The 16,441-nt window shown below is 46.4% G+C and overlaps 1 long non-coding RNA gene across 2 annotated transcripts in view; it reads left to right on the forward strand.

The window, feature by feature from the left end:
• LOC112551573 overlaps positions 1 to 16,441 on the forward strand; it is a 77,847-nt gene that overhangs the window by 22,469 nt on the left and 38,937 nt on the right. The window contains exon 3 of one of the 2 annotated variants that reach the window (XR_003095879.1): positions 11,792 to 11,930. The exons of the other annotated variant lie outside the window; for it this stretch is intronic. This is a non-coding gene — a long non-coding RNA (uncharacterized LOC112551573). Of the gene's footprint in view, positions 1 to 11,791; positions 11,931 to 16,441 lie in introns of those variants that run through there. 2 annotated transcript variants of the gene reach the window in all.

Genomic DNA, 16,441 nt, shown 5'->3' on the forward strand with positions numbered 1-16,441 from the left:
CATAAACCGGTTTAGGTGATCAGGAATCAATTTAAACCTGTAACAGAACAGAAGTTCAGTGCACATAAACCACTTTCAAAATGGCTGAAACCAGTTTAAGATAAACCTGGTTGGATGTAGTACCAGACTTAACTGATTTAGGTCAAACTGCTTTATGGCACTTCTGTCCCAGACCCCCTCCCAATTCAAGTTAACTTACAATCCTCTAGCATCCCAGGATGCTATGCAGTCCTGGTCTATGCTCTAGTGGAGAAGGGCTGGCCCCATTCCCAGCTGTCAGCGGGGGGCTTTTCCAACCCCTGCAGCTGGGAGCCAGGCTGATTTCCCTGGCCCTGCCCCCTCCTTGGCTGGGTGATTGCCCTGGCTCCTGGCTCAGGCAGGGGGAGTAAGTCCCCCACTGTAGGTTTTCCCCTCCCAGAGCTGGGGTGGGCGTTTTTCCCCTCCACACCCTCTTCAGCTGGCCAGCCAGCCAAGGATCGGGTAGGGCTGGGTGATCAGCCTGGCTCCCAGCTTGAGTATGGGGAGTAAAGCCCTCACTGTGGGCTTTCCCCCTGCCTCCACCAGCCACAGCCCGGCTGGGGTCCAGAGCCATGTGTGCGAGGGGGATTTTTTTCCCCCACCACTCCCTCAGCTGGCCTGCTGGACATGCAGGACAGTACATCCTGATTCTAAGGAAAAATATGGTCAAGGGTCAGGAACCAATGTGAAAAGATTAGCATGTACATTTAAAATGGTAGCTCCTCAGGTGACTGGCCCAGGTCCTGGCTTCTAGCTCAGGTGAGGGGAGTAAAGCCCCCAAGGAGGGCTTCCCCCCTATTTGCGCTGAGCACAGCCTGGCTGGGGGTTCAGAGCCAGGAGGGGAGGGAAAAAGCATTTTCCCTCCCACTCCCTTCTCAGCTGGTTTGGCAGCCAAGGAGGGGCGTGGCCAGGTGATCGGCCTGGCTCCCAGTTTGGGTGGGAGTGGGGAGTAAAGCCTGAGCCATGGGCTTCATCCCCACCCACTGTCTCTATAAATATAAATAGCTGACTTGGCTCATAGCACTATGAATCACAATCTGTGGTGTTGACAATAGATTTGACCTGAGCAAGCTTCCCAACTAGATTCAATGTCAGCTTACGAAAGGCACTTGGCTTAAATAAAGTTTAAATTCTTCAACAAGCTTAGAGGAAAACTGGAGGGCACCCAGACTCCCACAAGGACAAAGCAGAGGAAGAAGACAGTGTTTTGTGAGCAACAGACTGCTACTTCAGAATAAAGTAAAAATCATTGAATTGGAGAAATTATATAAAAATATCTACAAAGATACAAGAATTCAGATTAGGAAAATGATTGTTAGTTTTTAGTCCATCGGAAAACATTAAGGGGTCTAATTGCAGAAACTAAAGACCTCCGACATTCTGAAAATTGCATCCTTTATTGTTTCTCAAATTGGTCACCTAAAACTCAAGAACCTTAAAATAACTAGTTGCTTTTGAAAGTTAGTGTATGTAAAAAGTAGGCGATTGAATTACTTTATTCTCATCTTGTCTTAATTCACAGTACCAGATATCTACAGAATAATTAGGCAGACTTCAATGACGAAAACTTGGACTTAATTGGTCAAATGCACTTCAAGTATATTATTTAAAGAATAAATTTGGCTCAAATGGTTGCAAACTTACAATGTTAGGAGATAGATTAATTCATAGAATTTATAATTTAAAAAAAAATCACAAAATAAGTACATATATATAGATTTTAATAGATACACATTTGTAAATAGTGCATAAAAACCATCATGCTAAACCAGATATTGGATTAATCATGCTGTAATTTTTTTGTGGTTAGTAAACTCAAGATCCCAGTGCTACTGAATTTCATTGTTCAATTTCAGTTCTTTTGTCAAACTGAACATCTGTATTGGCAGCATTGTTGATAGTTGTCAAATACAAGTGTGATCCAAAGCTCACTAAAGTCAGTGGGAATTTTATCACTGACTTTATACCAGAACTTTTACATGCTTTTTTAACAGTATGAGTGGCAGTGTTGTCATTGCCTTTGTTTCTGCAAAGCTGCTACAAGCTTTGCAAATCTAAAAGGTTCTAAATATTTGTAGGTATGCTTTTCCACAACAGTTTTTTTCAGTTTACAAAGTTCACATAAAAAGTAAATATTTCTGTGAGGAATATAGTTACTGGTTTTTTTGTTTGTTTAAAGAAAAACAAGAGCCTAATATTCCCTATGTTTGCTTAAGTAATTAATATTAAAAGAGGCAGAATTCTCTAATAATTAGGACAGAGGGACTTGAAAGTCTTAAAATTGAGGTCCTCTTCTCAACCTTGCCATTATTGACATAACATTACTCATTTCATGGGAATTCTCTGAATTTCTTACACATCTGTGTGGACTTTCTAAACCTTGTTCAAATATGACGACATTCTCTTTGAGCATTTTAAATATAAAAACTCTTCTACCATCAAAACCTGTAGCAATTAAGTACCAAAATGAAGAATAAAACATAACTAAATATAGCCGCAGTATTCAAAAGGGCTAAGCAGAAGGAATGACTGAGAGGAGAGATAAGTATGCCCTGCCTAATGTGCAAGAACTATGCCAAGTTGTCATTTAAAATGTTTTCTATGTATATTTTACAAATACTAGTTTTACATAAGGTTTATATTTCAGTTGCCTAAATAGAATTATTATACAAGTTGTGGATTGCTGTCTGAAATATTGGAAAGTAACTGGCAGCAATTATTTAAGAAACTGCACATAGGTATACATTTCCTAACTTGGCTCCTGATATAAGAAAAATATCTGTTATTTTCTAGGACTACATAATCAAGCAGGAGATCAATGGCATCTGATGAATTCATCATAATTCATTGCTTCATTTTGTTTTTCAAAATATTCTTTTAAATGAATAAGTTCATTTTGGCTTGCTATCTTGTGCATTATTCAGCAACCTTATTTTGTTTAAAAAAAAAAAAGATGGTGATTTTTAGTTACCAGAGTCTGGTTATTCTCATGTGTCTCATGAAATATTTTCCCAGGTGCTGACTCCTTCTATAACCCTCATGGATTCTCTTTACACTGTGCCTGGGCAAGGTGACTGCTTCTAGGGCAATGTGAATGATTGATTTTTAAGTTCAGCCAGTGACTTAAAAGAACAACAATTAAAAATGTGGTTCAAATTAAATCAAAAGTGAAAATTTTCAGAGCGGCTCCCAACCTTACCAAAATTAATAAAAGCAAACAAATAAAACCCAAACAAAATCCCCCAAAACCCTCTTTACTCTGGATCAAACAAAAAGTTATAGTTTGATTTGGACATCTTTAACAAAGATGAAGCAGTAGATATAAAGGACAAGACTTTAGGCACCATTTCCCAAATCTTAGAGAAGCTGATCCCCTTTTATCCAATAGCCCAGTGATTAGGCCACTCACTCAGGATCCAACTTCAAATCAAAGGCCTTCTGAAGAGAGGCTGAGAGCCATGGGACTCTTCAGTCTGGAAAAGTGCAGGCTCAGGTGGGACCTGGTGCCTGCCTATAAGTACACAAAGGGTGTTCATCAGGATCTGGAAGAATGTCTGTTCACCAGAGCGCCCCCAGGAAAAACCAACAATCATAAACTCCTACAAGACTGTTTTAGTCTGGACATAAGAAAAAAATTCTTTACTGTCCGAGCCCCCAAGACCTGGAATAAACTCCCTCCAGATGTGGTGCAGTCACCTGCTTTGGACTTATTCAAGAAATGCTTGCATGCTTATGTTGCTGGGGTCCTTTGACCCTAGCTGACTTCCTGCCCCTGGGGCAGGGGACTGGACTTGATGATCTTCAAGGTCCCTTCCAGCTCTAATGTCTATGAAATCTATTACATCTATGAAATCTACCCTGTGTCCGATTCAGAGAAAGGCTCTGAGCCAATGTCTCCTGCCTTTCAGATTCCCCTATCTAGCAGACAATGGGGTGCTCTGAAGCTGGTTCTCTCAAGCTCTTCTTTTGAAGCTGCTCCTCCTTGCACAATTTAGCTAAATATTTGTTGGTAGACAGAGAATGACTCTCTAGTCTAAACTGTTTACTAAAAATGCTGTCACAGCTCTAGACAAACATACCTGAGCTAGCTTTACATAGTGTAGGTACTGACAGCAGTGAAGTGCAGAAGCATGGGCTTCAGAGTGAGCTGTACAGGCCCATCCAAGCTTGTTGAAGTCTGTACTGCCACAGCTACATTCCTGTTGATACCCAAGACAGCTAAATTACTTTAGCTTGGCTATGCCTACCTGTTATTAAGCCTTTAATGGCAGTGTAGTTATACCCTCTGATCCTTCCAGTTCTAAACACAAAATGGAATAAGAGAAGGGTTTTAATCTTCATTCAGTGTAATAGTCACTAGATGACCCCTATGAGAAAGATTATGGACAGTGCAATGAAATCATTCTTCCTTAATGGCACGCAGATATGGCAGCCACAGAGGCCATGCAAGTATATGAGAGAGATAGTAAGGAAAAACTATTATATTGTATGAAAACCAGTTGGAGCTGAATGCTACTGATCTTAGTCAGAGCAGCATGACAATACAGATAGAGTGATAGTAATTTTTTCAGCAAAAAATAATATTTTTTAGTTAAACTTCTATAATCATTCATATGTTTGCACAAGGATGAAAACTAATTAGACTGCAGACTCTTCTTTCTCATTAAACATGGGAAAATCTTGGCTGGCAGGTCTTTGTATCCCATGACAATCTGCACAGAGGAACAGATTTCTCAGGACATGAAAGGGCACTGGAACCACTTCATGACACTTGCATCACTTTCATTCCTCTTGCACAGGGAGTATCGCCATATTCATGAATCAGCTGATCACAGCTACTGAAATTCATCCACTGACCCCAATGCAAATGCTCACCTGCAGTCATTCCACCCTAACTCTGTGGATGAAGGATGTGTGAACACCCACATGACAGTATCACATCAGTTCTTCTTGGGCCAGGCCCATCTTGAGACACAAAAAATTGGGCAAAGTTTGCCAAAAAAGCATGCAATTTGTTGTGGATCATCAATGTGATTTGTCAAGAGAAGAATTTGTCCTTCATTTTTCTTGAAAAGTTTATACAAACAGCAGCTCTTCATAGATTTAATAGATTTCATAGACATTAGGGCTGGAAGGGACCTCAGAAGATCATCAAGTCTAGCCCCCTACCCCAGGGGCAGGAAGTCAGCTGGGATCATAGGATCTCAGCAAGGAAAGCATCCAGGTTTCTCTTGAAGGCATTTAACATAGGTACTTGAACCACGTCCGACGGCAGGCCATTCCAGACCTCGGGTGCTCGGACAGTAAAGAAGTTCTTCCTTACGTCCAGCCTGAAATGGTCATGGAGGAGTTTATAACCATTCTACCTTGTAATCCCTTGGGGCACTCTGGTGAACAAACGTTCCTCCAGGTCCTGGTGAACACCCCTTATAAACTTATAGGTGTCCATCAGGTCACCCCTGAGCCTTTCCAGGCTGAAGAGTCCCATGGCTCTCAGCCTTTCATCATAAGGTCTGTTTTCCTGATCTCTGATCATGTGCGTGGCTCTTCTCTGGACTCTCTCAAGTTTCTCCACATCATTTTTGAATTGTGAAGCCCAAAACTGGACACAGTACTCCAGCTGCGGCCTCACCAAGGCCGAGTACAATGGCAGAATGACATCCTGGGATTTGCTTGAGAAGCATCTATGGATGCAAGCCAGCATTTTGCTTGCTTTACTAGCTGCAGCATCACATTGCAGGCTCATGTTCATCTTGTGGTCAATCCTGACCCCCAAGTCACTCTCGTCTGTAGCGCTAGTTAGCGTAGCACTGCCGAACCTACAGACATGCTGCTGGTTTTTCCTCCCAAGGTGGAGAATCTTGCATTTTTCAGTGTTAAACACCATCAGGTCCTCGTCCGCCCATTTACTGAGCCTGTGGTCAGCTTGGATCACCCTCCTGTCCTGAGGTGTGGATGCTTTACCCCAAGGTTTGGTATCATTGGTGAACTTGGCCAGTCCACTTCTGACTCCAATGTCAACATCATTAATGAAGATGTTGAACAAAATAGGTCCAAGGACAGAGCCTTGAGGGACCCTGCTGGTCACAGGGCACCATGACGATTGACTTCCATCAACCACCACCTTCTGGGTCCGACCACAGAGCCAATTCCCGTCAGTGGATCATCATGGACCCGAGGCCACAGTTGGCCAGTTTTGCCAAAAGGTGATCATGGGATACCAGATCGAAGGCTTTTTTAAAGTCGAGATATATGACATCAATCTCTTCCCCCTTATCCAGGTGATAGGTCACCTGATCGTAAAAGGAAATGAGATTGGTCAAGTACGACCTATCAGCAACAAACCCGTGCTGGCTCTCTCTCAGGGTGTTGCCTTCAGCCAATCCATTAAGAATGGCCTCTCCTTGATGATTTTTTCTAAGACCTTCCCTGGGATAGAGGTCAGGCTGATGGGCCTGTAGTTTGCCAGATCCACTTTCCTCTCTTTCTTGAAGATAGGCACCTTCTTCCAATCATCAGGCACTTCACCAGAGTGCCAGGAGCTCTCCAAGATCCATGCCAGGGACTGAGCTATGATACTAGCCAGCTCCTTGAGTACTCTGGGGCGTAAATTGTCTTTGCCGGCTGACTTGAAGGTGTCCAGCCTCTCAAGCTGTTCCTTCACAAGACCAGCATTGATGGAGGGCAAGGAACCACTCTCACTTAGGTGTCTCTGTCCCATAATGGGCAGGGACGTCCCATGGGACTTGTGAAAGACTGATGCAAAGTACCCATTTAGCAATTTGGCTTTTTCCTGGGTGTCGGTCATCAGTTCTCCCTTTTGGTTTAGCAGGGGTCTAATGTTGCCCTTGCTTTTCCTCCGGCTCCCCACATATCTAAAAAAGGACTTTTTATTGTCCTTGATACTTGTAGCCCATTGGAGTTCCATGGCAGCCTTGGCTTTCCTGGTTTGCTCCCTGCAGGTCTGAACCAGTTCAGAGTATTCCTCCTTGGAGGTGGATCCCATTCTCCATCCTTTGTAGGTCTGTCTTTTTAGATGCAGGAGGACCACTAGTTCCCTGGAGAGCCAAGGGAGCTGCTGTGCCCTCTTGCTGCCTTTCCTCCGAGATGGAATAGCCTTAGCTTGTGCATCTAGGATCACTCCCTTGAGGAGCAACCACTCTTCCTGGCCTCCCCTCCCTTTGGCATCATGGTCCCTTAGGGCCTCACCGACAAGTCTCCTGAGCATGTCAAAGTCAGCCTTCCTGAAGTCGAGGACCTCTCTACTGCTGACTGACTTGACAGCTTTTTGGCAGATGGTGAAGGTGATCAAATCATGGTCGCTGTCACCCAGCTTCCCTTCAATCGTTAGGTCACTGATTAGGTCATCCCTGGTTGCCAGTACTAGGTCAAGCAGTGCTTTGCTTCTTCTTGGCCCGTAGGCTTCTTGAGTCAGATAGAGCTCATCCACACACGTGAGGAAGCTTTGTGGCCATTCAGATTTGTCTGAGCGCTCTTCCCACAAGATGTCCGGGTAGTTGAAGTCCCCCATGACAGCCATGGACTGGGAGCGTGCAGCCTCAGCCAATTCCCTGGCAAACTCCTGGTCAATCTCTTGATTCTGGGAGGGAGGTCTGTAGTAGACTCCCACCACTGTATCTCCTGTGCCGTGTTCCCCATGGATTTTAACCCAGAAGGTCTCTAGTTGCCCACTCTGGGTGCCAACGTTGGCTTGTAGGGACAAGTAGCTCTCCTTGACATAGAGAGCTACACCTCTGCCCCTTTTGTACACTCGATCCCTCCTGTACAAGGTATAGCTGTCTATACCCATGGTCCAGTCATGGGTGGAGTCCCACCAGGTCTCTGTTATCCCTATGACATCGTAATTATTTGTGTTGAGCAGGAGGACAAGTTCCTCCTATTTATTCCCCAAGCTCCTAGCATTGGTGTACAGGCATGCAAGTGTCCCCTTGGGGGACCTTGTCTTGCCTGTAGCTTGCTCTAGGGCTGGGGCGGGCTCCCTTAAGTGCCTTGGCCTGATGGCTTTGCAAGTGTTGCTAGGTTTGTTTGTTTTTTTAAGTATAAAATATAGGGTGCATATGGACCTTTGAGGAGGTTAGATTGAGTTAAAAATGACCACCTGATTTAAGATGAGCTGGGATGGATGGAGGGGTGCTAGCAGAGAGGACTTGAGGAGGATCAGGGGGCAAGTGGCTCTGGGAGAGATGGAGGGCAGGTGGGGTCCCTGGGGATGATTTGTGGAGGGGCTGCAGGTCTAAGTGGGGCCTATGGGGGGCAGGTGGCATCCATGGGAGGATCAGGGGGGCAAACAGGGTCCACAGGGAGGATCAGGGGGCCTTGCAGAGGGGACTTGGGACTCTCCCCTACCCCATAGGAAAAGGGGCTAGTTTTAGTTCCCCAACCTCCCCACCCCCAGACAAATAATGTCCCCGGTGAACCAACATCCCATTCTTCCTGCCTCTCCCCTCACTCCAACTTACTTCCTTGGCTCCCAGCATCAGCAAATGCCAGTAAAACTGGCACCAGGAGTGGCTCTCAGGATGGGGGAATTTGTTGGGCTCGCGGGGAGGGGCTCTCCTTTGGGGGTGGGGAGGGAGGCCTGAGGGGGCTAAAAATAGCCCAGTGCCAGGGCGTGGATAGGGAAAGTACAGTTGTGGGATTGGGGCCAGTGGCTGGGCTTTCCCAGCTCCATGGCTTCACTGGGAACTATACAAAAGTTCAGTTAAACTGGTGTCATTGGACCTGATCTAAGTTACAGTACCTCAAAAGTACAGCTAGCTTAGATCGGGCCAGCCAGTTTTAGACTGATCTAAGTGTCCTGAACTTCTATACAATTTACACTTCAATCCACTTAACCAGGGATTGAAATGTAAGGTCTGCATCTGGGCAAACTAAGTTAGATAAGTAGCCATTTTTAATGTGCTCTAACCTCCCTGTATGTATCCACAGTGACTAGTCATGAAAAAAAAATCATGTTTTGGCTTATATATTTTTGCTGCCAGACTATAGGCCAGAATTCAGCGTGCAGTGGGGCAGGATGGAATTGGTATTTATGTGTTAAAAGAGAACAGAAGCAAATCTGGGATCTATGGAAACTCCAGAAATCAAACACAACATCTAATTTATACTCTAATCTAAGATTAGAGTATAAGATTATATCTAATTTATAAGTCATACTCGACTTGGGGGGAGGTGGGTAGTGGAGTCCCCCAGGGCTCGGTCCTGGGGCCTGCGTTGTTCAATTTCTTCATCAGCGATCTTGATGTTGGGGTGGAAAGCAACCTGTTTAAATTCGCTGATGACACCAAAATTTGGGGGGAGGTGAGCACGCTAGCAGGGAGAGAGAGATTGCAGAAGGATCTGGATAGGTTACAGGGGTGGGCAAACAGGAACAGGATGTGTTTCAATACGGACAAGTGCAGGGTGCTGCACTTGGGTAGTAGGAACCAGCAGCACACTTATACGATGGGGAACTCCCTACTTGAGAGCACGGAGGCGGAAAGGGATCTTGGTGTCATTATTGACTCCAAGATGAACATGGGCCGACAATGCGAGGTCATGGTTGGCAGGGCTAACCGGACCTTGTCGTGCATCCACAGGTGCATCTCGAGTAGAGCCAGGGAGGTGATCCTCCCCCTCTATGCGACGCTGGTCAGGCCGCAGCTGGAGTATTGTGTCCAGTTCTGTGCGCCCCATTTCAGGAGGGATGTGGACAACATGGAGAGGGTCCAGAGGAGGGCCACCCGCATGATCCGGGGACAACAGGGCAGACCCTACAGTGAGAGACTGCGGGACCTGAACCTATTCAGCCTCCACAAGAGAAGGCTGAGGGGGGACCTGGTGACCGTCTATAAACTCACTAGGGGGAACCAGAAGGGTTTGGGGGAGACGCTGTTTCCCCTAGCCCCCGCTGGCATAACAAGGAGTAATGGGCACAAGTTGATGGAGAGGAGGTACAGATTGGACATCCGAAAAAACTACTTCACAGTTAGGGCGGCTAGGAGCTGGAACCAACTTCCAAGGGAGGTGGTGCTGGCCCCTACCCTGGGGATCTTTAAGAAGAGGCTGGATACCTACCTGGCTGGACTCATTTGAGTCCCGTTTTTTGTTTAGGGTTCTTTTGTTGTTCTCCCGCCCTGGCGGGGGGTCGGGCTAGAAGATCTATTAGGTCCCTTCCGACCCTAAAACTATGAAACTATGAAACTATAATTTACTTCAGTTTCTTTTCTCTCACGAATCAGATGGTACTTGTTCTGGAAACTAAGGGCTCCTATACATGTGCAGGGAGGCTGCTCTGACCTGCTATAATTACAGCATGTCAGAGCAGACTTGATTAATCAAGTGTCATATGTATCAGTGTCACCACACTGAAAAATGGTGATGAGGCACTTTAAACTAAAGCTGGTTGGATGAGCTTTAGTTCAAAGCACCCCACTGCCATTTTTTCAGTGCGGAGACACTGATATGACTATCATACGCTATATGACGCTTCGCATATTTTTAATTAGTGCAGCTCTTGGAGCGTCCCCTCCCTCCCCACCTCCCAGAGCATGTCTATAAACACCCTAAGTTGGGGGTGAAATCAAACACTTAAGGCATTTGCTAAATTCTTTTAGTCTTATGGTATGTGTCAGTAAAACAATAACATTGGTCACCTGTTACTGTTCTTCCTTCTTCAGACCTGGTCAGTCTGGGCAATGCGATCTTTACAAGGTGAAAATAAATCAAGTTTCTTCAGTACATTTGGGCAGTTGCTGACTCATGTCATGATTCAAGGTTCTCAATAGTTTTCTTTTGGCACAGTGTGCATCCTAAGAAGTTGAGGCAAATTGGTAAAACTAGGTATTAGTCTTTCATTGCCATTAAAACAGAACTAGTACTGGAATAATAAGAGTTAAACTTGTGTCAACTTTCTGTTCCTTTCCAGTCCAATATTAAGGGACTCAAATAAATTTCAGGAAGTTTATAGGAAAACTGTCATTATTTTTAACATTTTTCGCTATAAACTTCAAATGTATTGCACATACTGAAATGCTGGCTTCAGTGAATAGAAAACACTTCTGTAGAGAGCTAAAGGACCAGAAGGTAAGCACATGTGTGTTTTTCCTTGGCTCTGATATGGACTGCCCTCATTAAGACTGGGGAAATCACAACCCTGCTACCACCTGTAAAAGTGGAGATAACAAATACCCACCAGAGATGTTAATCAATCCTCCTGATGCCTTGAAGATGCAAAGTACTAACACTGCAGGATATTATTTCAAGCATAATTCATTTCTATGATTCATGACAAAGTAGCAATGACTCATGATAACTAAAATTAAAATTTTAATATCTGTACATATACATTTTTAAAATTCTGTTTAAATTAACGCATTAGTTTAAAGTCTTTGTAGTTCCTTAGGTGTAGGAATACTGTCCCAAAAGGCCTTGTTATATATAACATTTTTCATACTACTGTAACTTGAGATTTCTTTGCTCTGAACAAATAATATTCAGTGACTGTATAATGAAGTCCTGACTTCTTATGCAATATTTCCTTCCACAATCTTTATAATATCACCCCTCTGAACTTAGCAAAGACTTGGTTCACACATTATTAAATGTTTTTCACTAGTAATCTAAAAAGCTACATGAAAAAATACTTGCTTCAGTAGCTTCCTCTTTCCGTCTTAGACCTGAGAAATACAAACCCATGGTACCAACAGCTCACAGCTACCTCCCCATCTTACTGATCATCTGCTGATAGTGTTCATACTTTTTTGATTTTCAGGCTGAACATGCATTGAAGCATAATTCAATCAAAAGTCATTACAGTGTTATAAAGAACAGTCAAACACAGAAGAGATGTAAATGCAAAATCCAGCATAAGAACATTATGTGCATTCCTGGCTTGACTGCAACAACCTTGAATAAATCCTTAAAAAAAAACAACCAAAAAACAAAGAGACTACTCTGTAAACAGCCTCACTGTCTCTGCAGAGATGCCCCATGCAATCATATATGAGCTACTTCAAACATTTGACTGCTTGGGAGACCTGTGGCCACTGACCTACTAATCCCAGCAATTTTTTCAAAGGTTCTGCTAACCCGCGGGCCGTATCCAGCTTGCAAGGCCATTCTATCTGGCCTACGGGACCCCTAAAAAATTTAGAAAATTAATATTGATCTGTCCTTGGTTCCTGTCAAAAGTGATAGGAACCACCAGGGGCAGTAGGACCCAGGGGAAGCCCTGGAGAGCTCCTGCAATAGCAGGGCCTGCCCAGCCCCCCCCCCCCAGCCGGAAGCCCCAGCAGGGGCTTCTGGCCTGGGACCATGTGACTACCCTAGGGTGGGAAACTCAGGTAAGGGTCGGGGGAGGACCCCAGGCAGGGAAGGGGCCCAAGGAAAAGCTGAGCATGGGGAAAAGCAGCCCCTCCCCTGCCCTGTGGCCTGTGCTTCCTGCTACAGCCACTTGCAGCCCATGTGGGGCCCATGCTCAGCACCAGCTCCTTCCCTGCTGGCAAGCAGGGGGTTGGGGCTGCACACTGCCCCCTGACTGTACCACAGGGCTGGGGGGCACTGGGAGTGAGCGGATGCACAGGGCCCACACTTGTGTCCCGGGGCCAGCGCCGGCAGGGCCCAGAGCAGGGTGGCAGGGGTACAGGGTCCTGGCCAGCAGGGGCTCTATGGAACCGGGCCAGCTCCCCCCTCTCCCTGCTGGTGCAGCCCAGCCTGGCTCCACAGACCCCTGCCAGCCTGCACCCCACTCTGGATCCCATCAGTGCTGGCCCTGAGACATTGGTCCCAAGACATTGGGACATTGGTCCCAAGATGGTGACCAGGGGGCAGGGCTGTCAAGGGGCGAGGCTACTCATGCTGCCCTTGACAGCTTGCCAGAACTGGGTAAGTGGCTTTCCGCCCGAAATAATTGCCTGCCCCTGTGCTAACCCCTAAGCTCAAGTTCTTCAGTGGCTCAAAAGCAAACTACAGAGCCAGAATATTCAGAGGACTCCAATTAATATCCACAGCTTTCACAGACCTGACCAATAGTAAAACACAATAGTGGTACCAGTGCTTTCGTAAAGGTACAAACTATATCCTCTTCAAAACAACCCCCCAACAAGCCACTTTAGCAGAATTACATCAATGGTGGAGCTCAGTAGGAGTATGCAGGGTATGCTTATAGGCCAGCCTTAGGCCCCATCTACACATTACACTTAAGGCGTGATTAACCAGTTAATCATGCCTTAAGTGGTCACCTGGCCACTTGTTCAATTAAAGGCATGGTAAAAAGAGGAATAAGCTACGAAGTTATTCCATGAAATAGGCATAAGAACTTTGTAGCTGCTTCCTACCACACTGTTAACTGAATGGGTGGCCAGGGGCCACAGGGCCTGGGAGCCTTATCAGTTGATTGGAGCTCCCAGCTGGAGGGTCCGATGTGCACCCCTGATCCTGGGAGCTCCCAGCTGACAGGGCTACCAGCCACTGCTGTGATCCTGCAGCCAGAGGGGCACCCCACACACCTGCATAGCTAGAAGACCAGCTGCTGAAATCTCTTAGCTGCATAGTGTGCCCCAACGGCTAGGAAATCACAGCAGCTGCAGTCTCCCAAACATGGGGGAAGGGATCCAATCCATATCCCCATGAAGGTGTGATGGGATCCAATTTGTGATTCTATAATTATGCCACATGGGGATGACAGGAGGCATGACAGGAGGTGCAATTGTGTGGGTTGCTGTAATGTGCCTGGTGCTATAGCAGCAAAGTCACCTCCCTTTGCTCCCTCTGGCCTCTCAGGGTCCCACCTTGTTATCTTGCCTGCTATGTTATGCCTTGATGTTATGATCTGACAGGGAGGCTGCCCCTAGAAGGCAAAGAGGGTTTTGGGTGGCAAGCCCTTGTCTGGGCTGAGGACCCCGGGCCTTGGTCCACTTTACTGTAGCTGGCTCCTTTTGCCCAAGGTCCACTGCACCATAAGCTTCTGGGTCTCAGCTCACCACTCATGGGCTCTGGACCACTCAGCCCCCTGGTCTTGCCCCTCATTGGCTCTGGGTTCTTTGGCCCCCTGGTCTTGCCCCTCATGGGCTCGAGTCCTCAGTCTTTTCTCTCTGGTACCAGTCTTTGACAAACAGCAGCCATCCTTCTGAAGTGTTTTGGCTTCTGCTCTCACACAGCCTACCAGGTCCCAGACCCTAGAAGGGCTCTGTGGTGGCTGCCCCTGCAGCACCCCTCTGACCTCCAATCCACCCCTATCAGTCACATCCAGTCCTCCAGTATTTAAGCATAATAAAAAATATAAGCATCTGCTCCAAAAAAATAAGGCTTCCACCTGGGGTCAATCCAACACCATGGTAATGCTGCAACACAGGCTCAAAACACTTATCAGCTGCAGTCTGGTGATGCAAAGGCTTCCCTGCAGCTTCCCTGGAGTCTGAAGTCCTTCCTCCTTAGGCAGTCTGGCCCATCTACTCTCTTGAGCTCTGCTCTCTGCAGCTTGTAAGGCCAGACTGCCCCACTCTGGCTCAGGCCCTGGGCTTATGTGCCTCATCTCTGAGTCATCTGACCCTCTACTTCCACCCCAGACCTGTCAACTGCTGCCCACACCTGGGACAGGCAGCTATTTAATTCAAGGACCCTGTGCCATTAGCAATCTGCCCAAAAGGCTGGGGATTGCCTGCTGACCCTTGACTCCCTCTCCGCTTCATTAATAGGCATGGGATACTGGAGCCACTTTAGTCAGGGAGGACATGTGCCCCCACAGCGACCAGTCAACAATCAGGGGAGGGGGAGCCCATGCAGCCAATCTCTCCCAGAAGTGCCTGCGGTGCTCCCAGAAGTGGCCACGGTGCTTCATCCAGGGTCCCACTCCCTTGCCAGCACTCCTGACTGACCCCCCCTGCCCATCATCTAAGTGGGGAGTGTGGCCTATCAGGGGGTTCACCAGCACTCTCAGGGGGTGCATGTGCACTCCTGTGCACCCTCTACACATTGCCACTGTTAATGGGGTAAGGGCTTTGTTACAATCACACATTAGCTACCATCGTGCCTTTACCTGCATGTGTAGACATGCCCTTAGATATCCCAGGAACAGTTCATTGAAGGTAGGATGCTGTGGTGTTTCAGCTAAGGGAATACCCACTCAGATTTATCACAGGTGCCACAGTGGTGTCAAGGCTGCCCATCATTCGCATAGTCAGAGAGTTGATTCATAAAGCCAAAGACCTAGATTCCAGGTTCATCTGAGACTAAGGAGATTCAACCAACATCTCTCAACTACCAGGGGAGTATCTTTATTGTCAGGTTAGGACAACCTGGGAATACCCACCTTCCATCTCTTCTATTGACCTGGTCATGCTCAGGGGCCAAATTAGAATTAGAATTTTGGAAAGGAGCATGGAGATAGTGTGGTGCATGATCACATAACAGAACACCTATTTTTTTCCAGTTAAAGAGACACTAGAAGCCTTGCTAATATGCTAGGGGCCTAGTGCTATATTATTCAGTTTAAGATCAAAGCAAAACCAAATTTAAATTTTTTGCACTAATTGCTACATTCAGGGGTGATGTGTAGGGATGCATGTGGGTGCATGTGCCCCCCCTGTGCCTCCTCTACAATAAGCATTACCAACACCGCTGGCGGTGCCCGCAAGCATTCGCCACTCACAATCCCACTGCTAACACTGCTGGCGGTGTCTGTGGCCCATCAGCGATCCCCGCTGGCCGCCACCACGGGTGGCACCTGTGGGTGATTGCTGACCCCTGGTTGGTGCTCGTCACCCTCACCACCACCAACAGTGCCGCTGTTGTCTGCAACAGCTCCCTGCTTACCACCGCTGCACTGCCACTGCTATGCTCCCACTGCCGCCATTGCAGACGTGCCCCTCGAGCTGCTGGGGGCACACGCCATTCATGGCTAGATTATCTATTACTTTTTAAAAACCTAACAAACTAAGAAAAAAAGTAGTCAAAAGAAATTATTTTATTAGTCCTTTAAGTCATTACAGTTAAAGGTGCATCTCTCATTCAGATCCGTAAAATGAAATCTAGCCTTCCTGAGCATCTTCACATTGCATCCAATGCTTCACTGTTGGTCAATTCCATACCTGAGTTAATGTTCTTCTGAGTTAATACTGCCACACCTGAGTCAAGGTGTTTAGCTTGAGCTAAAAACAGTCTGTGGGGGTCTGAAATCAGAGATATGTTACCAGGAATGGTTAACAGATAGCAGAATTGCAGAATAAAGGATAGCTTGATTAAAGGAACTTCAAGACTGCTAAAAAGGAGAGAGTCATTAACACCTGTGGAGTGAAGATAGATTAGTAAGAATCAGGTAGATTCTAATGAGCCATGAAGTCAACGGACTCCTTCAGCCCTACTTCAATAGAGATGCTGCTGCTCCTCCCAGGCAGTAGATTTTAGAGTTTGGGTGCAGGAGGAA

Source organism: Alligator sinensis, unplaced genomic scaffold, assembly GCF_000455745.1.
Source record: "Alligator sinensis unplaced genomic scaffold, ASM45574v1 scaffold493_1, whole genome shotgun sequence".
NCBI classification, from domain to species: Eukaryota; Metazoa; Chordata; order Crocodylia; family Alligatoridae; genus Alligator; species Alligator sinensis.